At 45.7% G+C, this 25629-nt stretch overlaps 1 protein-coding gene and 1 long non-coding RNA gene across 2 annotated transcripts in view; one reads left to right on the forward strand and one right to left on the reverse strand.

Annotated features, from left to right (window-relative positions):
* Positions 1 to 25629, reverse strand: part of LOC126024022 (uncharacterized) — a 338976-nt gene that overhangs the window by 256513 nt on the left and 56834 nt on the right. The window lies entirely within an intron of this gene.
* The window catches only part of NCK2 (NCK adaptor protein 2), a 129406-nt gene continuing 108498 nt past the window's right edge, over positions 4722 to 25629 (forward strand). The window contains exon 1 of the mRNA XM_049784425.1: positions 4722 to 4791. The gene's annotated coding sequence lies outside the window, so the exon portion shown is untranslated. The remainder of the gene's footprint in view (positions 4792 to 25629) is intronic.

Raw genomic sequence — 25629 nt, forward strand, 5'->3', positions numbered from 1 at the left:
AGCAAATAGTGCTACAGTAAACATAGGAGCTCAAATATCTGCTTGAAACAGGATTATTGAATCTTTGGCATTAAAGTCAAGAAATGGAATTTCTGAATCACATAGAAGTACATGAATTTGTAATTTTAAAAGTATTTAACTCTTACCAATGGATTGCTAGCCAGTTTCCTACTCAGGAGTTTGGTAAAAAATTATTAGGCCACCTTACATTTCATATCTCTGTTCCTTTTTCCTGTTCTTAGGTTGATGAAATGAAATCTTCAAGTTCACCAGTATTTGCTTCAAAATGCTTGTGCTAAGTGCATAAAGGTCCCTATTTAGGTTTATGCACCAATATCCAATCACCTTTGTTCCCTTTGAGAAATTCATACATGTGTGGAATTTCCATCTATCCATAAGAGTTTATCAAATATTTGTTTGTATGAGATCAGGAAAGGTGCTGAATTCCAGAAGGAAATAAGACATGGTCCTTGATCTCAAGTGTTTCTGACTTTTCAAGATGGAAGAGACCATAGAGAACAATAAGGCTCATTAACCCAGTGAAGACACTAAAAGGGCACCTGGTAGCTACTTTTTAGTAAAAATTCACTGGAAGGTTGGGATTGTGAATTATTTATTGTGTACCTCCCACAAAGCCTCCTTAAGTAATAAGTTCATGATTGACAGTCATTACATTTAAATGAAAATGCACAACCAGAACTATTTATCCCTCACAAATCAGTGGACTCATCTATTTTATTTCTAATATTGATCCCATCATCATTTCTGAATGCTTAGATTAAACTGATTATGTTTGACTTCCATTCTCCCTTTTTTTCAACCCTACTCCATGGCCAATCAGCTCAATTCTGTTGAAGCCTTTCTACTCAGCTTCTCCTAGACCATTTCCATATTCAACTCCTTCTGCACCATTTTGGTTACTAACTCTTGAAGTAAAGCAAACTTTTATCAGCTCTTCCCAACAGAACTCTGATCCTGGATTACAGCCCAAATTCTGATCTTTTAGTCACCCTTTCTCCAGTGAAGCAAATTTGGGCAGTCCCTGGTCTCTTGAAGTCCATTCAATTCCTAATCTCTCTTTTAGAGTTCTAAACTCCTTCCCCTTGGTCTTTACTTTTTAAATTACTCTAGTTTTTAGCATTCAGTCTCAGAAGATGTCTAAATGGACATTTTTTGGAGGATATCAAGTCATTCTGAGGGTCTGGAGGAACCAAAAGAATGGGGTAAGATAGAGCAAGCTAAAGACGTCTGGAAGTTTGGTGATCTTTCCAGTAAAACAAATGGAATCTTGTCATCACTTCTCCTTGCTACCCATTCTGGTTTCCAAGTTCTAAGTGCAAGGCTTCCTTTAGTCAATTCCAGACTTTCAATCCCAAGGGTTCTTGGAATTAGATATGGGAACCCCACTCTTCCTGCCATTTGTCAGACCTCAAACCAAGGAGAATAGAGGTAGAGTGTAGAATACTGGTTGTTACCCACTGCATATGTCTCAAGGACCATTCCTAATGCCAAAAACTTCCACACAGTCTCAGAAAAGGCTTTGATAAGTGCTTTTCACATTCAACTTCTCATTAGTTATTTATGTACTGGTGTTGCACTAGTATTACACTTCCCACAAAATCAAAATATGACTTGAAGGCTTTGATAGATAACATAGGAGCTAGGGGTTAGGACACTTGTCTTGCACATATCTGACCAGTATTTTATTCTCAGTACCACATATGATCCCTCAGTTCCACCAGGTTTGATGCCAGAGTTCAGAGTTAGGACTAAGACCTAAGCACCAACAGATGTGTGTCCCCTTCCTCCTGCAAATGCAAAATTCAATTGATCCCCCCCTGAATTTTAATAATGTCTTTTACATAGAAATATGCTAAATAAGTTTGATTGAATTGAGATAGATTGTCATGGAAGGCTGATGGGAGACAAGTTTACATTGTTTTTTTTTTTTTTTCTCTGTCTTTGTTACTTCAACACAACAGAGTCTAGGCAAATACAGGTTCTCATGCCAGGCTGTGGGCATCTGAAATCTGGTGGGACACTACCCACAGCACATCAATTCTAGAAACTTGAATATTTTTTTGGGGTTTTGGGGCCACACCCGGTGACAATCAAGGGTTACTCCTGGCTATGTACTCAGAAATCGCTCCTGGCAAGCTCGGGGGACCATATGGGATGCCGGGGATCGAACCAAGGTCTGTCCTGGGTCAACCATGTGCAAGGCAAATACCCTACCGCTGCACTATTGCTCTGGCCCCAGAAAATTGAATACTTTTGTAACCCTATTACATGAATTATAATGAGATTTTAAGAAAGAAAAAAAAGAACTGTCTCCTAGAGTTTTTAGAGAGCAGAGACCTTGATTTCTGTTTCAAGTTTTGTTAAGTTGCCCACTAGGAACAAAGACTTTAGGACTTCACCCCCCCCCCCCCCTGAGAGGACAGGCTCAAATCCGCTGCTGAAGGTGGGGTGTCTGGTGGTGGTGGGGGAAACGTGGAGATAGTTGGGAGTTGGAGGAGGGTCCTTGAACAGGAAAGGATCAGATGAACTGGTTTGGTAAGGTCAGGCTGATAGGACTTCTAGCATTTCCATTTATGCATCTATGGAGGCAGTGGGAGGAAACTAGTAACAGAAACAAATGCTACACTGAAAAGGACAGTAGGGCTCCCAAATAATGGGATATTGTTCAACATTGTTTCCTGATTAGTACCATATGTACTGGAAACATACATTCCTTGTGACAATGAAGAAGGCCAGGCTTACAAGAGGGACTGCTCATCACTTTTGCTTAAAGATCCCAAGAACTGGGTTGAAGTGGTGGCACAGCGGGAGGGCATCTGCCTTGCACGTGGCTGACCTAGGATGGACAGCAGTTTGATCCCCTGGCATCCCATATGGTCCCCCAAGCCAGGAGCGATTTCTGAACACGTAGCCAGGAGTAACCCCTGATCCACCCGGTGCTGCCCCAAAACAAAAACAAAACAAAACAAAACAAAAAGATCGCAAGAACCTAGAGGCCTGAGCAATAAATAGTACAGTGGGTAGAGCTTGCCTTACATATGGCCAAACTGGGATCTATACCAGGCACTCCATATGATTCCTCAAGCACCACTAATATTGATCCCTGAGCCAAACTAATCCCTGAATACCACTAGATGTGGCCCCAAAACAAAGGATGTTGGTGGATGAGATCTAGAGCATGCTTAGAACTCAATAGGGTACTTTATTTATACTTTGCTGACAACCCACATTAAGTTGTGCATCTGAAAACAGAGAGGGATGTACAGAGATACGTTTCAGTGGTACATAGTTAAGCGAGCAGCTTCTTCACAGATAGAGGCTGTTTTGGGGACTTGGACTCTATGAGGAGTGCTCACCACCTTCTTCCATTCAGCTACCTCCTAGTATTGCCTACAAGCAGGGGCTTCGCTGGAGGGAAGGGAACATTGTCACCACCTTTGCTGGTGACAGCTAGAAAAAGAAAGCTTGAGCTTTTTCACCGCACGGTGACTCCACCGGTCTGTCGGCTTCCCATAGGGGGATTTTCTTGGGGGGGGGGGACAAGAAGCGGAAGAAGAAATCAAAGGACAAAGTCCTGACCCCTAGGATCAGCGCTACCTCCAGCAAAAGCCTCTTGGAAGGAGTCACCTCAAGATCCAGCCTTGGAACTTCTTAGCATTCCAAGAAGGTCCAGCCACACTAGTAGTATTTTCTTTTGGGACACTGTATGGCAGGAGACTGGGGCCAGACATCTGGGCACCTCTGCCCAGATGTGTCCAGCTCCATTGCTAACTTAAGTTCACAGCCACACCCTTACCTGGCCAGGCCAGCACCCTTCATCCCGCACTATCTCTCTCAAGCCCATTCTCCATTCACCTCCAGGGGAGTGTTTACAAGCCTCAGCCCCCCTCCAGGAGTCCAAACCCGGGAGCCTGGAGGGACGCGGGGGGCTCGGATGTGCTCGGATCCTGCGAGGAAAGTGATTCGAGCCTGGGGGTGCCGCGGAGTCGCAGAGGGTCGGCTTGGGAGGAGTAAACAGATGTCACGACAAACAGAGTGGGGCACAGAGAAAAGGCGAGCGGGCAGGCTCGGGCCTGGGATACCCGCGCGCGTCTCCAGGTGGGTGGGGCCTCGCGGCGCGACTGTCCCCGCCCTTGGGCGTGGATCCACCAATTGGGCCAATTGGGCGTGGCTACACTGTGCGGCCGACTCTGACCCTGGGCGTGGCTCCACGGTGCCACCGGCTGGCTCCACCCCTGGGTGTGGCTCACGACGCGCCTGCCTCCACCCCTGGGCGTGGCCACACGCGACGGCGACTCCGCCCCGGAATGGCTCCGCCCCTGGGCGTGACCTCGATGACCAGGGGCGGAGCTTCGAGGGGGAGGAGCAAGCGCGCGAGTGGGCGGCGCTGCGCACCGGGGGAGGGTCGTTGCCGCCGCCGCCGCCGCCGCCGCCTCCTCCGCCGCCGCCTCCGCCGCCGCCGCCGCCGCCGCCGCTGCCGCCGCGGGATCTGGAGGCCGGAGCGGCGCGGCCGAGAAGGCGGCGGGCGGGCGGGCGGCGCGGCGGGGAGGGCTCGCTGCGCCCGCTCCGGAGCCGGCGGGGGTCGTCCGCACCGGTGCGCACCCGGCCGCGCGTGCGGAGCGGCGGCGGGAGGAGGAGGGCGCGGCGCAGACAAAGAGCGGCGGGCGGCGGGCGGGCGGGCGCCTGGGCGGGTCCCACGCCCGGGTCCCGCGCGCCGCTGCCCCTCCGGGCGGGCCTCGGCGGAGCGGCGGACGGGCGGCCCAGGGCGAGGTGAGCGGCGGCTGGCGGGGCGCGGGGCGGGGGTGCAAACTTGGGCCGCGCCGTGCCGCGGAGTTGCACGCTTGGAGGACGGGGCTGGGCGCAGCGCGTGCTCGAGCCGGGACTGGGGGTGCCCCCTCTGCGCCCCATCGCCGCTTGATCTGGGCGCCGCGGCCTGGCACCCTTTCCTCGGGCCGGCCCGCGCGCGCGCCCTTCCCCGGGGCCGGAGGCGCCGGGAGCCTGCGGGAGCCTCCCCGGGACGGAGGTGGGAAGCTCGCGCGGTGCTCCCCGGGGGCCTGTGGGGCGCCCGATCGGGTTGGGGTTGGAGGGGACGCGAGCTCGACTCCCCGAACTTGCTGCGCCGCGCCGGTGGCAACTGCGGCGGGTGGCTGTCACCGGGCTCCGGGGCGGTGCTCGCCGTGCCATGCTGCGTTCCGAACCTCCTCCTCCCCCCCTTTGCCGGGAACAAAGTTTTTCCCCCCTCTGTGGGATCTTCCCTTTCCTGCGGTGCGCCCCGAAAGTCACTCGCCTTGCCTTGCGACTTTGAAAGCTCGGTTCTTCGGCTGACAACTCGCGGCGGAGCGCGCTTTGCTTTGCTTTGCTCTGCTTTGCTTTGCTTCTGGGCTTTGTGGATGCGGCTTTGGTGTGGACGGTGATCGCCTTCTCCTCCAGGACAATAAAGGTCTTGTTGCCATTGCACGCTATCCCTGCAGGCACCCCTCAACCCCAGGCTGAAGCTTTAGGGGCGAGGCTGGAACTGGGGAAGCCGTTTTAGAAAATTCAGGTGTGCATTGACCTTTTGAACGGGACTGGTTAATGTTGCCATCAGGTATGAGATGGAACCTGCCAACTGTGTATGCCTCTTCTGTGCTGAGCTTAAACAGGCCCCCCCAAGTCCAGATCTCAGGAGCCTAAGATCTTAGCCAGGTGCACACTTTGACCTCCGGAGGTATTGGACCCTAAGGGGCCAGTGGAGTGACTTGCTCTGGACCTACCGGTGGGAGAGCCCCTTCTTGGTGTAGGTCGGGTTCCCACTTTCTCCCTACTCTTTGGGGAGGGATTTTGGGGGAAATGAGAGTAATTCAGGGCGTGTTTCATACATTATTAGTTAGCATCGGTGCTTTTCAAGTCTGCAACACCTTGTCACTGAAACGAACCCTAGCTATTTTAACTTATCGCAACAGATCTAAACTTTGCTTGCTCTGCTAGCTACCCAGCGTTCCAAGATAAACGTGAATTAATAACAGGATTCAGAACAATGCACAGTTTCTCCTGAGACTGGAGGTCAGTGGACATCCATGAAAACAATGACCGGCCCTGAAGCTGGGCACTGTATGTTGGACATGAGCTGCTTGAGTCTAATTTCTTGAGAAGACAGCAATGAGCTTCCAATGTGGCCCCTGAGGGATGATTCTGTCAGGTCTCGCTCTCTGCTGCCAGCTTGGTTAGTTCTGCTAGAAGCATTCAGGTCTCAGTGGTGCTGTGGTTGCTTCTGCTGTAGACCGAAACGGAGACCTTAGGCAATGGTCAGCAGTGGAGGTGCCCAACTTACACCCCCTCTTCAGTTCCACCTCTCTTCCTGCCTCATGGTTCAGAGTAAGCCTCCATAGGATCATAGGACGATCCTTGTGCACAAGTGAATCCTGGCACAAGCATGTACATCCTGGCACAAGTGAAGCATGTAATATATAGGCTGTCAGTGGAGCACTCTGCTTCATCACCCACCTTAGACTTGAGAGACTGCACAATTGGGCTTGTTGAAGGCATCATCTTAGGTAGCTGTGCTTAGTATCCAGGCCTTGAATTCTGCCTTATTACAGGCTCTCTCCTTAAATTCTCTTCTTCCCTGACCTCTGTGACCCCTCCTTGTCATCATTTGCCTTGGAGGATTAGGGAGCTTTTCCTCTCTGAGAAGTGCATTCTCATCCACTGAGCACTCAGGAAGTCTTCCTTGTGCGTGCAGGAACTGGATAACAGTGAAAGGACCCAGCAGGCTCTGTCATTACCTGGAAGACTTGCAGGCCTATCCTGTTTCTTGTACTGGGGCAGCCCGCACGCCTCTGCATGCTCCCAGGGTCAGCGGGCTTGTGGACAGGGTTCTCTGACTTTACTGAGTTTGAGTCTGGCTGGGCTAAAGACTAAAGGGCTGGGTGTGGAATTGGAGGGGAAAGCTCTGAGTGCCTTTTGGGAAGCTAGTGAGCAAACCTTTTTCAGAGTCGAACTGGGAAGTCTGCATAACTTGCTGCTTATATTTTTTCCCTGTGTAAAGGGCTTGCAAATGGTGCTCTAAATTCCATTTCTTCAAATGGCAGGATGGAAACCCTTTATGGCATGTTTCTAAAAGGCCTAAGCTGGCTAGAAACAACATAACATGCATTGCTTAAGTAAATATGTGAGTTAAAGCAACTTGAAAGGGGGGCAAGTTTACCTTTTTAATGGGATTATTAAAAATTTTAAATCAAAACGCAGTTGATTTCATTAGGCTATTTTGATGCCCAATTTTAAAAGGTGCACCTTTGCTGAATTTCACTTTGAACAGGTACCACTGTGTGCCTAAGTTTCTGAAGGTCTCATTCAACATTAACACCCTGGCTCTTTCCCTGACACTCACACACTTCCATGTAATCTCCGACCTGGCAGCTAGTGAGGTAAAAAATGTTGTTGTGCTTTGGAGTATTCACTATGACTTAATTTGGTTTTTGTCAGACATTTTTGTTGCTGTTGGCTATTAAAAAATCTTAATTGTCTACCTTTCCCATCGCTTTTACTAGCCCCAACATCATCCCTGCTGTGGTGTATTCAGAGCCTGCCTAGCAGCCTCTGCATCCTTCCTGATGGACACACAGCAAGTCTTCATAGTTTGGGTGACTCATTGGCCTTCAGACCACCTTTCCTGTGCCTTCTTTCCCCCAGCCAGAAATGAAACCCTGGCCTTTACCTTCACACAATCTGCCCTCCAATTTCTTTGTGTTTATACCTTATACCTACTGATGATCGACAAATAATGGTTGGCTATGTTACTGTGCTCAGGCTTTCCACCAGGTTGTGATCAGAGAGACTCAGAGGGTCAGGGCAATAGTAGAGTGGATCCTTATACTTGCCCTGTATAAGGCTGACCCAGGTTTGACCTCCAACACCCCAGAGGTCCTTGGAGCCCACCAGTAGTGATCCCTGAGCAAAGAATCAGGAGTAATCTCTGAGCACTCTTGGGTGTGGCCCCAAATCAAACCAAAGTAACAACCACCACCAAAAAAATCAACCCACAATCTTGTGCTCTGCACAGAATATGTGGGAAGGTGGGTATGGTGGGAAGATTTGCTCTCAGGATGTTCCGAGGGTGGGGGAATTCAGTCCAGTGACGTTTTGGTTGGGTAAGTGATCTGTCTAATAATCATCTGTGGTTTTGGTGTTGCATGAAATAAAACACAGAAATGATGGCTTCTGACTCGACTCTGGATAGTGTGACTCTCTAGTCTTAACTGTAAACCCAGAAGCTGCTCAGGTTTTGCTTTTTGGACCACACCCGGTGACGCTCAGAGGTTACTCCTGGCTTTACTCTCAGAAATCACTTCTGGCTTGGGGGACGGACCACATGGGATGCCTGGAATCGAAACCCAGGTCAGTCTTGGGTCAGCCATGTGCAAGACAAATGCCCTGCAGCTTAGCCATCACACCGGCCCCTACTGTTAAACATTTTTAATGATATTTTATTTATTTATTTATTTTTTTAAGTTTGAGAAGTACTTGGAGTTCACACACTTGTCTTCCTCTGGGCCAGTTTTAGAAAGTTGGCTGCCTTTGTTGGCCATCTAAGGAGATCTGAAATGCCAGAAGTATGCTTCTCTAACAGAAGCATACTAGACATTAATACTGGTATAGATGTTAATTGTTTACAGCATGCTTTTTATCTAGGCCTTCTTGTCTCTTACTTGCAAGAACACGGAAAACAGGTGTCAGGTCTCATTTCTGGGTGAGGAAATCTGAGGCTCAGCATGGTGGTAAGAGGTGGCAATGATTGAACTTACATTCTTCCTTTAGGGCCCTATGCTTTTGCTAATGAGCAGGATCTAGAGAAAACACCTTGTAAGGGGCTGGAAATAGTTTTTTTTTTTTTTTTTTTTTTTTTATGGGAACAATCCTCTTAATTTCAAGGTGAAGGATCTTGCCAGTTTGCCACTGGCAGATGTAGGGGCATGAACAGAGTGTGTGTGTACATGGGCCCTGAAGATGAGCCATTGAGACAGGTAGATAGGAGCACTTTAGTTCATCTGTCCTGGCTTTGTTGATCTGATCTCATATAACCTGAGGATCTCTGGGTTGAGGAGGGCTTGTTTGAGTGACTTGTACACATTAGTCAGCTCTGGCTTCCCTGATGAGTTTGTGGGCATCTCTCTCAGGGTACTGGGTTCTGGAAAGTCCAAGTTCCTGGAGCTGGCCAATTTCATCTCTGATAAGTCTTTCTTTCCAGCATCTAGATGGCCTGGTTTTTCAAGTGTTTCTGCCTGGACCTTCTTCCTGGGTCTTGATTAGAAGGACACTTAGATGGATCAAGGACTCACTTAACCTTTCCCTCTGTGCCTTCCTAAAGGCTCCCCTGCCCTAGATGTGGTCACAGCAGGCTTAATCCTGGAGCTGCTGCTGATAGCAGGCCTGCCCATAGCAGTGGATGAGGCTGATCAAACGCTTGGCTGATTATGTAGCAGTTGCTTCCTTCCTCAAGTAAGTAGATCGGAATCTCCTAGATTTCATTATATATTTATTTATTACTTATTTTATTAGTCCTTATTTGAGGACTCCTCTCAGCACCAGCCCATCTCCTTACTTGGCTGTCTTTTCAGTTAATATCATTGACCTACTCTGTCATCTTTGAATTTTTCCTCATCTTCTAAATCCCAAATCCTATTGATTTTACCTCCCAAAGATGTCTCTCTTCCGAGTCCTGCTCTGCTCTATTTTTAACTCTTTCACTTGGATTGTGGAAATAACCACACTTGCCAACCACCCTGCTCACTGTACTCTAATAATATTCCCATCTGGCACTGGTCCACAGAAATGGCTCTCTGATCTGTGTCACAGCCCTATGTGTGACATGCGTGCTTGCAAAAGCCCAGCTCCCCTCTCTACGCCCCACTTTTATGAATCCCTCCTTCCAGGTCACTACCAACAGTTCTGCAAATGGCTGCATACCAATTGTGAATGCAGAAAAATAGTCCACAATGTAGAATCTGTCTCTCAAGACGTTTGTATAATGGGACTGATTTGGGGTTGGGGTACTTTTGTCCTAGTGGGCATATTTACTGTGTTACTTTGTTGCTCAGAGGGGAGCCGTACCTCTGTTGGAGGAGAGGTGAGGAGACTGTCACTTGGCCCAATCTCCCTGTAAAGGCCAGTGGAGGTGTTTGTCCAGAGCTCTGCTCTCCCTGTTCTGGGAGAACCAGGCCACTGCCCCAGGCGCTTCCTCAAAGGTTCTGAAGAAACAATGCTGCTCTTTGTTGTTTTTTTTAACCCAATAAAATCTAAAATGTTTCTTTTTCTCCTGGTGATCTTAGGGAATCCTGGGATGAGCCAGTCGATCCCTCTTCCTGTATTTATACAGTCTCTTCCTGGGAGTTGTGTTAGAGTTTCCACTACAGGGTCTGTGTTGGTTCAGGATCCATGTGGAGCTCATGGCTATTGATCCAAGGGGGCTGGTGTCTCCTTCATTTTTTCACCACATCTATTTCATTTGGGGCCAAAGCGGTGGCGCAAGCAGTAGGGCATTTGCCTTGCACGCGCTTACCTAGGATGGACCATGGTTCAATCCCCTGGTGTCTCATATGTCCCATATGGTCCTGCAAGCCAGGAGCGATTTCTGAGCACATAGCCAGGAGTAACCCCTGAGTGTCACTGGGTGTGGCCCCAAAACCAGCCAACCAACCAAATGAACAAAAACCATCCATCCGTTTCACTTTTTCTTGTGTTTTCCAAACTTTAAGTAACAGAGTAAAGAGGAAAAAAAAATCTTAGCAGAAGGAGTGAGAGAGATGGTATAGCAGGTACTGGACACCTGATAGTGCAGCAGATAGGGCAGTCCTCAGCATCGAGTATGAGGAACCCACCAGAAGTCATTCCTGAGTGCAGAGACAAGAGTAAACCCTGAGTATGGCCAGGTATGGGCCTCCCTTCCCCTAGCAGAAAAGCAGAAATTACATAGAGTGACGATGATAATGCTATTTGCCATTTGTCAGTGTCTGAGATATGATCTATATAGATGCAAGGAATAGTGTAGTTTTCCTTATCAAGAAGATTTAAGTGCATTTTACAAATATTTTAAATATGTTTTGGATTCTAGAGTTCAGTTGAATTGCTGGTGTGAAACATCCCAGGCTGACCCTGCACCATAGAACTGGGTCCCCAGTGCTGCATGCTACTTTTTTAAGGAGAGTGTGACTCTTTCTGGGAATAGATGTTCCACACTTTGTAATTACTATTCCAAGCACTTTATACAAAATAGCACTCTCCTAATCGTCTCAGAAAGATCACATGTGTTTACTTTGTATTTTTATCTCTTAGATAATGGAAGACAGTCTTGTATGTGTGTGTGTGTTTCTGCACATGTGTGTTTGTGTGTGAGAGAGGAGAGGTAAGAGAGAGAGAGAATGAGAGAGAAAGAGAAAGAGAGAGAGAGAGAGAGAAAGAGAAAGAGAAAGAGAAAGAGAAAGAGAAAGAGAAAGAAATCTAGAACTCAACAGTGTGTTTGCCTCAGAGATTGAGTCCAGGGCCGCAACTCTTTGCTTGCCCAGCCCTCATGGATGCCATATCTTTACTCTCTACCTGCTATTCTCAGCGACTGTCACTTCCTTTGAGATATGCCTGAAAATACATGAACAGCCATATTTTGTCAGGTTTCATGATGGTTTGGGGAATACTGAGGGGTCAGTGACAGTGGCGAATGGCAATCTGTTCATTCTGGGGAATTCCTTGGCAGCCAGTTTCTAGGGGCCCAAGCCTTGGGAAGGAAGAATTTGCTTCACTCACAGCTGTCCCATGGTTCTACCACAGTGGTATGGTTTCAGGATTATCACCAAATGGAGGTCTGGCCTCCTGGCCCCCCTCCTTCTTCCCAAAGGCCGGAGTTCTCAGATGGCTGAGCCATCTTCCTGGGAAATGAGCGTCTGCACTGGGGGTGCCTGGCTCAGGTGCAGGACCTACACTTGCTTGCAAGTTGGTGCCTCTCAGAGGATCATGATGTGGGGGGGAACCTCACATGAGGGCTTTGGAGTAGTGCTATAAGCAATGTGTGATTTTCTGGTTTGTGGGTGCTGGTTTTCCAGTTTGAGTGTGGACCTGGAAGTGGGTATCCAGTGCAGCTCTAGCTCCGTGTTGGGGAGGTGTCCCCAACCAATGTTTTCTCTCTCTTCCATTTGCCCTCTTGGAGGGAAAACCTTGCCATGTACATTTGAGCTGCTGTTTCTGTGTTTTCCTGAAATATTATTGTTGGTAGCTGGTGCTTATTGGGCACTTGGGAGCCAGGATTTGGATGGTTTGGGCCAGACATTTCCTTTCCTTGGGGTACTTGTGTACTGTATGTAGATGGTAAAGAACCCCAGTACGGCCTTGAGTCTCAGGCCAACAGAGGCCAGGCCAAGTAGCTGGGCAGGTGGTCGTTTTGGGGTTTCAGTGGGAATTTGGGCACAGGCTGCCATTCCTGGTGAGTTCTGCTGCAACATCCTAATCTGCTTTTTCTCTTGGGTGCACTGTGGGTTTATCACACAGATCATTTCACAGAGCAGGTGGTGGTGGAGTTTTATACCGTCCTGCAGAAAAAGTTGCTGCTTGCCCCGGCCTGGGAAACACAATAGTATCAGATGGCTGCAGCTTAGGCAGCTCCTTAAACAGTGTGTGTGTGTGTGTGTGTGTGTGTGTGTGTGTGTGTGTGTGTGTGTGTGTGTGTGTGTGTGTGTGTGTGTGTGTGTGTAGCTCCTTAAACACAGTGGTGCAGCCAGAAGCGGGGTGTGTGTGTGTGTGTGTGTAAGGCCAGCACTGTACTTGCTGTACTATCTCTCAGGACTCAACCCAACCCTGGATTATTTAATCATGTGACTTTTGAGCCTGGCTGTGGTGCAGAGAAGCAGTTACCCTTTTATGCGAGCTGGGTCCTCTGTAGGAAAAGCACTTAATAAGCTATGTCCTGGTTTCTAAATGTGGATGGGTAGGGGAGGTCTGTACTGATAACAGAAGGATCCTCCCCATCTAGCAGGGAATCTGGCTTGGAGACAGTGATATGAAAAACTGCAAGCATATTGTTTTTAGAGATCCAGGAAGTTGCTTGAGACACAGTTTTAGGAATCTCTGCTAAAGATGAAAAGTGAGTTTTCATCAGTTACCTTTTTTTTTTTTTTTTTTTTTTTGGTTTTTGGGTCAGGGGTTACTCCTGGCTCTATGCTCAGATATCGCTCCTGGCAGGCTCAGGGGACCATTTGGGATGCTGGGATTTGAACCACCAACCTTCTGCATGAAAGGCAAACACCTTACCTCCATGCTATCTCTCTGGCCCCATCAGTTACCTTTCTAAAGGAGCATTGTCTGACTAGGATGGTATAAAAACAGATTCTCTTGTGTTTCTGTCTTGTTCATATTGTCATGTGACTCACTCATTTGCCTGATCACGTAGTGCGAAGGCAGCTGGTGTCCACCTGTCTTCTTTATCTGTGCTCCTGAGGTTTCTTGTGCAATTTCAATGGGTGCCTTCTAATGGGTGCCTTCAATGGGAGCTGCTAAGGAACTGAAGCTCTGTTGACTGATCATAGATTAAGGCTCAAGTATTTAATATGTTGTTGCCTAATTGTTCAAGGTACCTACTCTGCTGAGCCCTGATCAGTGACCCTCTTTCTGCTGTTCATAAGAAATAGACTTGATTTTTCTTCATGTCTCAGGTTGGGAGAGTTGCATGCCAAAAGAGAGGAAAATGTGTTTTAACATACTACACATTAATATTTAGAACCTCCTGTTCATTCTTGATCTCACTGTCAGATTTGGCTTTAAAAATAGAAGCAATTCCCTTCTGCAAGCACAATAACTTGCCTTTAAATTTTAATATAGACACATGTATCTGTTGGTGGGAGGGTCTCCCTAAGAGCCCCTGAAGGCCTGAGGGCCCATCTTGGTGTTTCTAAGTAGGCCAGTGTTTCAATGTAAGGACCTAAGAATGGGGGGCTGCAGTTTGGGATCTGTCTGGACTACCCAGCAGTGAGGGGAGGGGGGCTTCCAGTGCTATATGCAGTGGTACTTAGAATCCCTGTCATGCTGAGAATGAAATGCGGAAGGCATGCACCTTAACCCTTGCACTATATCTGATCCCCAAAGTCTAGTATTTTTAGAAATTTAACTGAGGCTTGAGCTTCCAAATCTGGATACTATATCAGAGATTCCTAACTAGGCACAACTTCATCCACTTGGACATCTGGTAATGCCCAGAGAAGTTCTCTGGTAGAGTCCTAGCTGGGCAGAGCTCTGGTATTTGGGGGAATTCTCAGGGGTACTCAGCATTGTATTAGTGCATGGGCAACCCTGTACCCCAAATACCTTATTTCAACTGTTTTGTGGAAGTTAACGCCAGTCCCTGGTACTACCAAGAGTGATTTCTGAGAGCTGAGCCAGGAGTAAGCCCTGAGCACCACTGGTGTGGTTATCAACAAACAAACAAACAAGCAAAGCAAAGAAAAAGACCTTTCAATTGGCAATTGTCCCAAGAAAAACATGTTTTTGTTATTCCTAAAGTTTTTAGGATTACAGGTTCAGCCTGCTAATCTTTGAGCTGGTCACATCTGTTAGCTTTTGAGTGTTTTATTTTCTTCTTTGTACATTTCTAAAATAAACTCTTAAGGAGAGACAGAACAAAAATATCACCAAATTGCACCTTCTCGAGGGAAAGAGCAGGGGAAATGATCATTTGGCTGTTAGTCTGCTTTGGAGCTGCCTCTCCAGCATGCTGGTTTGTGTTGGCTGTGGTGCTCTTCTTTCTCTTTCCCAGTAGCCACTTACTAGGAAAGAAGGATGACAGTTCTCTGGGTTTTATCTTTATCTGTTTTGTTTAAATCATTTCCTGTTCTTCGCTTTTCCTTCTTTGCTGTGTTATTTCTTATCTCTTCTCTTCAGTTCTGTGACTAGGATAAACACAGCAATCAGCACTTTGTATATTTTTGAACTTGGTGAAGATCATTAAAAGTACAATCAACTTCTTGTTTTCTTTAATCCTCCCATCAGAGAAAGACGTCTGAAAAATTCATAGTAACTCTTTAGACAGACTTAAAAATGCTGAAGGTAGGGGCTACGAGATTGTATTTGTATATGTTATTTATATATGTAAATGTGAATTTGTATATGTAAATCTGTTATTTGTATATGTTTTTATCATTTAATTTTTTCTTTTTTTTTTTAAAGTTTTGGTCCTACATCTGCCTATTCTCTGGACTTCTTGGCTCTGTGCTCAGGATAATGCCTGAGCTTAGGGGACTGTATACAGTGCCTGACACTGCCTCTGGTTCTTGCAAGGCAAGGGCTTTAACCTCTGCTGTCTTCTGAACTCATTACAGGATTGGTGCAGGTGTTACATAGCAGTGTTACTCCACTGCTATGTTGTGCACCCAGGGTCCAGGGATTTACTTACCAGGGTCCCGTGTTGGCTGAGCTGGAGTTCTGAGACCCACTCATAAATAGAACCTCTGTTCTGGGTTGTGTTGATGTGCCCCTGAAGTAGAGCTGGAGAGTCAGGCACTGGCTGAGGATTTGAGTTTATGTTGAAATGTATTCTATTTTTATTTTGCTAAGTTGAACTGAAGCCTTCACATGTACAAGTCAAATACTTTGCCATTGAATCACACATGTCCTTAGCCCCAAATCTCCTTTTCTTAAAATAAATTAAATATCATTGCATAGTGATTACTTGTCTTCATGGTTCCAATAAGAGCAGGATTAGAGTTGTATTATTCGGACCTTTATTCCTAGCTGGACTACATTTGAATTTCTAAAATCTTGCTTCAGATGAGGACAATGGTGTAGATTCTTCTTTTACTTGCTGCTAATTTAGCTAAAGTTAACTACTTGATTTTTAGTCCCTCTATTACCTCTATTACCTCTGTTTGGTGTTCTGTGACAGATGGGGTTACCCACCCTAATGTTTAAAGGACTTTATAGCTATTTTTCCTTGCCTAAAAATGTGAACTGTACAGTTTTATAAGAGTTTCTTCCAAGGCTAAGTTCCTAATATTAGGAACTGATTGATGTATGTGTGACATTTTAAGTAGCTTTTTCCTGAAGCACCCTTTTTCCTGAAGTACTAAAAGTCTGGAGATGCAGGAAAAAAACCACATTATTTATTCCAATCTGATTCACAGTTTGGGTTGTCATAAATATTTTGAGTGTCAGCTCTGAGCAAGGCACTTTCTGGGCATCTGCCAAGCCAGGTACTTTGAGAGTACAAAGATGGGGTCCTGGAAGTGCAGAGAAAGACCTTTGTACAATTCATTAAAGACAACATAGAGGAAGATGGTGAGGTCCTTGGTTCTTTGTCGATGCAGCTCTGGGAAAGCAGAGCTATCCTGCTGGAAGGTACTTGTCATTTGTAAGCTTCTCTGTGTCCCAGAGTCTCTGACTCTCCCTCTTCCTCTCCTCCAGGAATCCTTTGAATGAGCACTTTATTTGGAGTCAGCACATATATAGTTTTCAGCGAATATTTATATGCTGTTTATTTTCTTACTAAAATTAGTAAAAGTACTTGTTGGTTCTTTGAATGAAATAGCATTGGGCTGCACACAAGTGCTTCCTTCGTCCTTTTTAAAGTAGATAATGGCACAAATGCCTATGCCTTTCACTTTTGATCCAGAAACGATTGTTTCATCAAATTACTTGTGTTGCCTGAATTCATAATGAATATTTTAAGTCAGTCCTGACCAGATGCTTCACTGCCTTTAAAAAAAATATTCTAGTAATCTAGTTTGAAGTATATTTCTTTTTAAATATAAACTATTTCTAGTCCGTTATAGATGTTTACTATTGTATTTTTAAAAACTGAGTTTTAGACAGTTGACTTAATATTTCAACCTTTGTTCCATTTTGAGCAAGTCAGTATGAAACTTTCTCAAAGGCATATCAGTTTTTGTGTTTTTATTTTACTCTGTTTAGCATTTAGAAATAATAGAATGCTAGCATTGAGAATAATTAAAATCATAATTGGTGATTTTTCCTCCATTTCTCACTAAACCAATTTTAATTTTCCCAAACTTTTAATGACATGAATTAGTATATAGTAGTGTTTGTGATTTCCTGTGGTATTATGCACTATAATTATTTTTTATTTGGGGGTCCCCTGGCAATACTCAGGGTTATTTCTGGCTCTGCACTCAGGGATCACTCATGGAAGGCTCGGGACTACATGGGATGCCAGGGATAGAATCTGAATATGCCACATGCAAGGGAAATACCCTATCTGCTGTCCCCTCTCTCTGGCCTTCATCCTAATTAATGCTTAGTGTTGGAATGGATTTAATGTGAGAATGTGAGAATGAGAACTTAATTTGAAACATGAGTTCTGAGGTAGTTTTCAAGATTAGTAAAAAGGCATTGATTCTTGGCTATTAGGGATCAGAGTAGAAGAGAATTTATTAGTGCTCAGGAAGTTTGTATTGGACTAAATAGAGCAAGGCTTTTTTGAGTACCAAGTCATGCAATGCATTTATTATTTTTCCTATTGAAGCACACATAATATATTCTCTTTCTGAAGAAGAGCCAAAGTTTTGAGTTTCAGTCACATATATAGTCACCATCCTCTGTAGTATTCATTAATAAATGTGATTATCTCTTTTGGCTGAGATTTTAGTAACTTTTCCACAGTGTAGTGTGTAGTTGTTAAAAGCTCTCCTGGGTGTTTTGCCTTTTAGTATGTAGTGCACAGCTCTATTTTTTTAAAAAGTATTGTTCATGTTGGGATTCTAGACTAGATTGAGGGATCTCAGAAAAAGCCCTGAGCTAGTTTAGACTTCCCAGTTCCCAAGTCCAGTTTTCTGGCAGTGGGCACCATCCAACATGGTGGGCCTGGGTCCCTAGGAAGAGCTCAGGCCAGTGCTTGGATGCTGATTCTGGTCCCTACCTACAATGGCTGCTGTGCTCTCTTTTCTGGGCCTCTAGCCATGATGGCATTGGACATGCAGCCTTGTCTCCTGGGCTTATTGAGTGTGACAGTCCCTCAGCCTTTTCTGGTATCAGTAAGCTCCAGGGTTCCAGGCTCCTGTGTGTTTCTTTCTCATCATTAGAGCGAGGTTTTTGTTTGGGAGAAAGGAGCACTGCAGAGGTGGATAACTGTTCACTTCCAGCCTGTCGGGCCCCCTTGACAGGGCCTCCTGCTTTACTTTACTGGCTGCCATCACTCAGGGCCTATGATCTCAGCTGGTTTCCCGTGTCCATTCCAGGCAGCATGCTGCTCGGAAAGGGAGGATTTCTCTGTCCTGCCTGAAGAAGAGAAGTTTCCAGAGGCTGTGGGTGGCATCAGGTCCACCCCTGGTAAGATCCAGTGCAGGAAGTTACGAGTTCATCTGGCTTTGTGGTTCTGGAATGTTGTTCTGTGTCCCTTTGCAGAACATGGTGGCCCCACCGACTCATTTTCTTAGGAAAGGGTGGATAGGTAGCCTGTGGTTCTGATTCCTCTTCAAGTGTGAGGACCTCTATGTTCACTTTGGAATCTTAAATTCTACCTCCTGAACATGCAACTGCATCTCCTTTTTTTGATGATCTTCTGATCTTCCTGTCACAGCTCTTTGCTTCCCTGCAAAGGACTTGTATCCTTGCTCCAAACTCTGGATGAGGCTTCAGAGTGGCTGACTTGATTATAATTGCAAAAATATCCTTTGCTGTCCCCAAGCTTACCTGACTTTAACGGGATGGGCTCGCTTTTAGTGAGACTGTGCAGGTATCTAGAGCAGGTGGAGTGAGCCTTAGTGGGTGGGAAGATGAGAAGAACAGGCACAAGTACCTCATATGTGGGCATACACAGCCCATTGTGGTGGCCTTGGGCCTACCATGCAGTTTCAGTGGTATGTGTTTTAAGTGAATGTGAGTTTTATGTGTGTGAATGTATAAGCATTTATATGTGACTGCATGTTTGTATAAGTTATTTGTGAATGTGAATATACATGTATATGAATATGTAATATGTGAATGTATATGTGTGACTGTGTGACTGTGTGTATATATATATGGAGTGTGAGTGTATGACTGTGTACCATATTTTCTGGTGTATAAGACGACCCCCTAATTTTACAGTTAAAACATAGGTTTAGGCCTAGATTTGCTGTACAAGAGAGAACGTTCCTGTGCTGCAACTGTATGTACCACAGTGAGCCAATCACAACAAGCAAAGGTTCAAAGGTTATACTGTAATAGACTTCCTCTCTGACTCTGGCCAATCTGAGCAGGCTTTTTACAGCGTAGATTCGGGTACAGAACATTGTCTAATTTGCATGCATCAAAAGCCTGCTTGGATTGGCTAAGTTAGAGAGGCGGTCTGAGCATCCTTGCAGTGTTTGGTGCAGGATCGAGTTGGAAAATTCGTTTCGTGGCAGTAGCCAGACGAATTTTGCTTAGTGGCATATCGAAACTTTTTCAGGATATACTTGATGTATAAGACGACCCCCAATTTTTGGTTGACTTTTTTTCTGTTTCAAAAGTCGTCTTATAGGCTGGAAAATATGGTACGTGTCTGTGGAGTATAGTTCTGAGTCCAGGGGAACTGGTAGGCACCTTTTCTCTTTAGTGACTGAAGGTTCTGGAAAGTATTTCTTGGGCAGAAGAGACCAAGTCACTATGTTCCCTTTCTGGTGGACACCAGAAGACCAATAGCCTGTTGCTTTAACTTCTTTATACTCTCCACCCCATAATTTGAGAATGGGAGGTGCTTATGGGGAAACCACTTGCTCCACCCTCTAGAGCTACTTAAGTTAAATAAATGCATGTGAAGACTAAGAGCAATAGTGCATTGGCTAGGGCTCTAAACTCTGCATGCGTGTAGCTGACCCGGGTTTGATCTCCAGAACCCTATATTATCCTCATAGCCTGCCAGGAGTGATCCTTGAGGGCAGAGCCAGGGGTAGAATCTGAACACTGATGAATGTGGGCCCCAAACCAAAAATAAATAAATGAATGCACATAAATAACAATTTATTAGTGCATTTCATTTATTAAAAATGACTGAATTCAAACATCTGCAGTGATCTTTTTGAATATTGCCTACTTTTAAATCTATAATTTATAATTTCTATTTTAACCTGCAGATCTCTGATAACTTTTTGAAGTCTTGTCTTCTGAATTTTTATTTTTATCTAGAGGTTTTTACTTGGTGACTCAAGTCACTACTCCCGGAAAGGAGGGCCCTCATTTTTCTGTAAAAATGTGAAGACAGTACATTTTTGAAACTGGCTCGTCTTTTTTTTTTTTAATGGCAAGTTAGTTGGAAGCAGTTTTTATAGGTAAGAGTGGGCTCCAGTGGGAATCTCATGCTTTCTTCCAGGCCCCAGGATTGTGTTCCCCTTGGGCCAGATACTTCCCCTTGCCTGGGCAAGTGTGCAGATCACTCAAGGAAGCCACAGAAACTCCTGCTTTGAAAGGCCCTGTTGAAACCACATCCCAGGTCTGTGTTCTGGGGATGTGTACCTGGAGTCTGGGGACGTGTGGCCCATGTTTAGCCAATATGTTATTAAAGCAGAAATAACTTGAAAGAAGGATTGGTTCTTATGTTGCTTTCTCTGTGCTTCTCTGAACATGTCCCTAAAAATACCAGCTGCTAGAAATGCCCTAAAAGGTTATGTCCAGGGAGGAAAAGCATTGTAAGAGTCTTAGCACTGAGTCAGTAATCATTGTTAGCATTTATTGAGTGTTCTCTACTCTTTGTGTTCTGATTTGCTCTTCACCCTGGCTCAGCTCAGTGGATGAGGTAGAAGAGTTGTGATGTACCAGTCTGAGTCATGGGCAGTCTCTGAAGGTTCCCTGGCAGTACATCTTTACCATAGAGGGTAACACACATCCTTGATCATTTCTGCTCTCTGACATTATTGGGCACACCTCCTGCTGGAGGCCTTTTCAATCTCTAAGAGCTGCATTTCTTGCAGTCTTATGGCTTCAGGGACTGTTACAAAACTCCTTGTCCTGCAGGGCACTGTGATGGGCAGGCAGGCAGGAAGCAGATGGTGGGTTCACTTGCTGTTACCTCCTGGGTGGAGTTTGCATCACTCACCTGTCCAAAGCCTGGAGCCTACAAACACTACACCAGGAAGCTTGCACTTTTTAGATGACTTGCCTTTCCTTGCCTCGGCTGCTTTGTTTCTCTTCATGATAAAGGCAACTGTTTTTTTTAGGGCCACATCAAGAACTTCTTGGGGCTGTTTCTGGCTCTGTATTGCAACTATGTATTGTATGGTTTTCAGTCCTTAATTTGGGCTCTTCCCTCTTTATGAATGCTTGTTTTTGCTGTTACGTGATTCCCCTAGATTTTGTTAGTCCCATCAGTTGTGTAAGCATTCTACCAAAATTTTGTTTCTCCTGTGTTCTCTCTTGAACATACACCTCTCCTCTCCCATCACCTTTCTCTAAATTCCTTTGAATAAAAAAAGTTAACACATTTTTGTGCCATTTGACATAGCACCTGGCTTTTGTTTGTTTTTTATCTTTGAGCATCTTTTTTTTTTTTTTTGCCCTCTTGAATATCTTCCTTTGCTTAGTTCCTGTAGAGTTAAAGATAAGGACATCCTAATTCTTGCTATCTATTGTCATCTCGTTTCAAGTGCCCGTATTCATTTTGAGTGGTGTATAAATATCCTTTCCACCAAAGTGAACTGGTTTGGAAAGTTAGCCTAAAGGGGTATTGAGTCAATGTGTCTCAGAAGACCCATTTGAATGATTAGGAAGCCGTGTCAGTGCAGCTTTAAGATGAAATGGGCCAGAATGAATTGTATCCCTACCTCTGGTTTCATACCACAGACTGCCTGCAAAACAGGCCTTGTGTTCCAGGAACTCAGCAAGTGCTCAGTAGTGTTCACTCCCTCACAGCCATCCCAAAGGCTGAGCCCTCTGCCAACTTTGAACCTTTGCCATGGAACCATGACCTGCTCGTTGGTTGGGATTCTGTGACCACATGTGGGATATCCCTGGAACCTGACCTGCTCGTTGATGGGATTTCGTGACCACACTTGCATTCTTGGCCTGCCTTTTGACGGTTTCTGTGCTCATGTGGGATAGTCTCAGCTCTGACATGTCTTTTCCCTTTGAGGGTGAGTTTAGTTTTGGTTAGTAACAGTTCTTTCTTTGGAGCTTAGAGTGGGGAATAGAGCTGAATCATCTGGTTTTGGTCTTGGGCCAGCAGAGGCACAGGGACTTCCTTTCGACTTGGTGATCCTTTTGCGAAGATGTTGTACATGGACTTGCAAATACTAGTAGCCCATTTGTTGAGAGCCTAGACCAGACACTGTGTCCCAAGCATGTCATTCAGAGTAGTGGGGAAGTCTACCTGGTATGCCAACCAGCTGTCTGTTGAATAACCAATCAAGACCCCTGGTGAGCCAGGGCTAACACTCTGCAGCCTATGACAAGCACAGAGTGTGAATTTAACCTAATATGATCACTGTATTTGTCTGGTTGCCAAGCAGGACAACCAGAATTGCAACATGACTTTTTATTGGGGTTTTATACCTTTTTTCCTAATTGGCTTAAGATGCAGTAAAAATCACTTTATAATGTACCCATTAAAGATCCCTTCTAAGAAAATGAATGAGTCATGTAAGGGTGTTCGGGAGACTCAAGGAAGGCAATTAGGGTGATGAGCTGGGGAGCAGTGTGTGCTACATACAAGGAAGGGGAGGTGTTAATTGCTGCCCTGGGCAGTGCAGGGCAGCTAGAGGGGATGGATTTGATTTGCTTTCTTCTCCCCCACAATGCAATGCATTCTATGTTCTGTTGCTGCCCCCTTTGTACTGTCCCACAGAGACCTATTTGGATAGCTTGTCCTGTGTGGCAGGAGAGCAATGTGAGTGGGGGTGTTGGGGTGACCTGCTGGGTAGCCTATACATTTCCCTCACTGCTGTCCCTCCTCAGGGATAGCCCTTTTCTGGGGCCTATGTGCACATTTCCCTCTAAACTGTTTCCATCTGTCATAACTACTGCTAGATTTATGAGTTCATAGATTTTTGAATTAGTTTGCTAACTGCCTGGAGCCCTCTTGCTCCATTTCCTGGCTACCCGTGGAGTATTGGTTCAAAATTGGAAGAGGCAAGAAGCGGTGTCTCAGTTGAGCCTCACACCTCCAGTCTAGCTTCTTTGGCAGGGCATGGCTTCCATCAATGTGGGGTCTACATGTGTATCATGGCTCCAAGTCCTGGGTCTTTCCCTTGTCCTTTCCATGGGGAGGCAGATCCTACTCCATGTCTCCTCTCACTGATTCCATTATATAGTGGCTTGTTAGATATTTTAAATTTTACTTTGCCATATTAATGTTTCCCCAGATTTAGTTTGCCATTAACTTAATTCCTCTAGTAACAACACCTAAATGGCTTGTTTCCTTATAATGTTCAGTCTAAACATAGACCCTGCTCATTAAATCAACTAGCATGATTTGAGGTTTCTTAATTCAACCTTGCTTCACCAGCAGCCTAGTTAGGATTTCATGTTCAGTGTCTAGTTCTATCTCAGGTATGATATCTAGTTTGGATTTCAGGTATGGTGTCCATTATAAATGATTTATTCTGATGTTCTGATGACCAAATCACCATTTCTTTGTACATTCATTTGTACATTCATTTCTCTTTACCATATAGGGCAGGGCTTGGCCCATATTGGCCATCTTGCCTGGCCCCCCTAACCTGGCTTTGTGAATGTGGTTTTATTAGGATAGCCCACGCCTGTTTATTTACAGATTGTTGGCTGCAGTCAAGCAACAGGGCAGAACGGTGTCTGCCACAGAGATGGTAGGGCTTGGCATTCTCAAATATTTACCTGGTCCTTTTCCAGAAAAGATCTGTGCACCCCGGAATGTAGGAAGAGTTAGCAGCAGAGTCCAAGGCAACTCTGCTCCACTGAAAACTCATCTTGTCACTTAGCAGATTAAGTGCTTTCTCTGGGTGTGGGGGAGGCTGGGGATGCGGAGGAGGGTCAATGATGGAATGTTGAGGCAAATGTACTAGATAACCAGGCAACTCTCACCATGCAGTGAGCTCTTCAAACCTGTGTTTGGCAGCCACGCTCAAGTAGTTGCATTCTTTCTTCATATGAAGAATGGGTTTCAAGTTCTTGCATTTCCAGAGTGAAAGCATTTAATAGATTGGTGGCAGCGTTGAAGTCTGTTAATTAAGCCATATCCAAGTGTGAGGTCCCACGGGTACACATCCAGTGTCAAGTGAACAGCAAGGTCCAGTGAAACTGGCATGTAAGTCTTAGAGATGAGCAGGGTATACCTGGAAGATGTCCCACTGACATCCAAAAAGACTAGAAGAAATTAAGTTTAATAGCTATTTTATTTTTATTTCAGTATAATTCCAACATTCATTGGACTCTGATATCACCTTCTTAGGAGAAGGTCCTAACCTTCCAGACAGCATCTCCCCTCAAAAACCCCACTCCCTCCTCTTCCTTGGACTCTTGGGTGGGTTCCCAGGAGCCCCTTTATCAAAAGTGACACTTGGCTGTGTGACTCACACATGGGAAGTCTTTTTCCTCTTCATGGCTTATTCCAGAGGGTTCAGCCCCATGGGTTAGTGGGGCAACATGGTGTCCTGAGAAAGGTGGTGGGTAGATGGGGACAGGATCCTTACACTGAAAAATATATCTTTGTGTTCTCCAGCCCCCCCCCCCCCCCCCCCCCGTCTAATTCTAGGTTCTAGTCTAATTTCCACCTTCTTATTTTCCTGCCAGTGGGATTTTGAGCACGTTTCCACCTTCTCATCTGGTCTTGGTCTGTCCAGGGACTTTCCCTACCTGATGCTGTCAGAAGGCCACCCTGAGTTTTTTGCATAAGCTAAAACCTGCTGAGCTCTCAGGGCTGGTTAGCAATAACCAGAAAGGCGCTGGACACTCAGGGAGGCCAAGGGTTTAGGAATGCCAAGACCAAACATACTTTACATTGTTTCTCTCTAGCACAGCCCTAGTCTTCATCCTCCCTTCTGATCCCCAGCTGGCTGGACCCTTTTTAAGAACACTCCTCTCCTGTCATACAGCCGTGCTGCCTCCTGCCTCTTACATTCCTCTCTCCCTCTCTTGACTAATCATAGCTCTCACTGTGCTGGAAAGTCCCCTGGTTCTGGTTCTCAGGAAGTAAATATGGTAAAAATCAAGGACCGTTTCTGGGAAGCTCAGATGGAGCATGAAAATGGTGGCTTTGCTTCTGATGATTTACAGAGTAACTCAGCTGGAGAAGAGGTTGCTGGCTGCTGCTGGTGTGCTAGGAAACGAACCTGCTCTGGAGTGAATTAGCTCAGTCTGGGAAGGTCCCAGGCCTGCAGCTCCCAGGCTGCCTCAGAAGTCCTACGCAATTGTCCCCCGCTGGACTATTGTGGATGGAGGTGTCCCCAAGAAAACTGGTTCCACAGGGGAAAGGCAGGATTTTTATTCTGTACACTGTTCCATCTTCACCTAATGATTCTATATTCTTTTTCATTTCTAATTATTTTTTTGTTTGTTTGTTTGTTTTTCGGGCCACACCTGTTTGATGCTCAGGGGTTACTCCTGGCTAAGCGCTCAGAAACTGCCCGTGGCTTGGGGGGACCATATGGGGCACCGGGGAATCGAACCGCAGTCTCGATCTTTCCTTTGCTAGCGCTTGCAAGGCAGACACCTTAC

Source organism: Suncus etruscus, chromosome 12 (assembly GCF_024139225.1).
Source record: "Suncus etruscus isolate mSunEtr1 chromosome 12, mSunEtr1.pri.cur, whole genome shotgun sequence".
NCBI classification, from domain to species: Eukaryota; Metazoa; Chordata; class Mammalia; order Eulipotyphla; family Soricidae; genus Suncus; species Suncus etruscus.